Source organism: Bison bison, unplaced genomic scaffold (assembly GCF_000754665.1).
Source record: "Bison bison bison isolate TAMUID 2011002044 unplaced genomic scaffold, Bison_UMD1.0 scf7180017864213, whole genome shotgun sequence".
Lineage (NCBI taxonomy): Eukaryota > Metazoa > Chordata > Mammalia > Artiodactyla > Bovidae > Bison > Bison bison.
This window is the reverse complement of record NW_011494785.1, coordinates 10,772,032-10,772,821: the sequence shown is the minus strand read 5'-3', so window position 1 is coordinate 10,772,821 and position 790 is coordinate 10,772,032. Positions and strand designations below refer to the sequence as shown.

At 40.6% G+C, this 790-nt stretch overlaps 1 protein-coding gene across 1 annotated transcript in view; it reads right to left on the bottom strand.

Annotated features, from left to right (window-relative positions):
- PSMC1 (proteasome (prosome, macropain) 26S subunit, ATPase, 1) overlaps positions 1-790 on the bottom strand; it is a 13,356-nt gene that overhangs the window by 7,941 nt on the left and 4,625 nt on the right. The gene's annotated exons all lie outside the window — the stretch shown is intronic.

Below are 790 nucleotides of genomic sequence, written 5' to 3'. Positions count from 1 at the left end.
GCATGTTTGACTCCTAAGTCAGGAAGATCCCCTGGAGAAGGAAATAACAACCCACTACAGTATTCACGACTGGGAAATCCCAAGGACAGAAGATGCTAGTGGGCTACAGTCCACAGGATCTCAGAGAGTCAGACATGACTTAGTGACTAAGCAACAACAACATAAATTTAGAACACCATCATTTCAAAAACCCTCATTCTCCTGTGATTCTAAGACACCAACACTCCCCTCGTTTTAACATTTCTGAACTCAAGGTACACCTTGCAGTCAATGTGTAAATTTAACGTGGCAAAAATTTTTTCCTGAAAAGCTGTTAGTAAATCAGTGCTGCACTTTGCCACAGACTGCATCTTGAATCGAGGACAACTCCATTAAGAAAAGGATGTAATACGTTATAAGGGCTTCACACAGACTGCATCTTGAATCGAGGACAACTCCATTAAGAAAAGGATGTAATACGTTATAAGGGCTTCACACAGACTGCATCTTGAATCGAGGACAACTCCATTAAGAAAAGGATGTAATACGTTATAAGGGCTTCACACAGACTGCATCTTGAATCGAGGACAACTCCATTAAGAAAAGGATGTAATACGTTATAAGGGCTTCACACAGACTGCATCTTGAATCGAGGACAACTCCATTAAGAAAAGGATGTAATACGTTATAAGGGCTTCACACAGACTGCATCTTGAATCGAGGACAACTCCATTAAGAAAAGGATGTAATACGTTATAAGGGCTTCACACAGACTGCATCTTGAATCGAGGACAACTCCATTAAGAAAAGG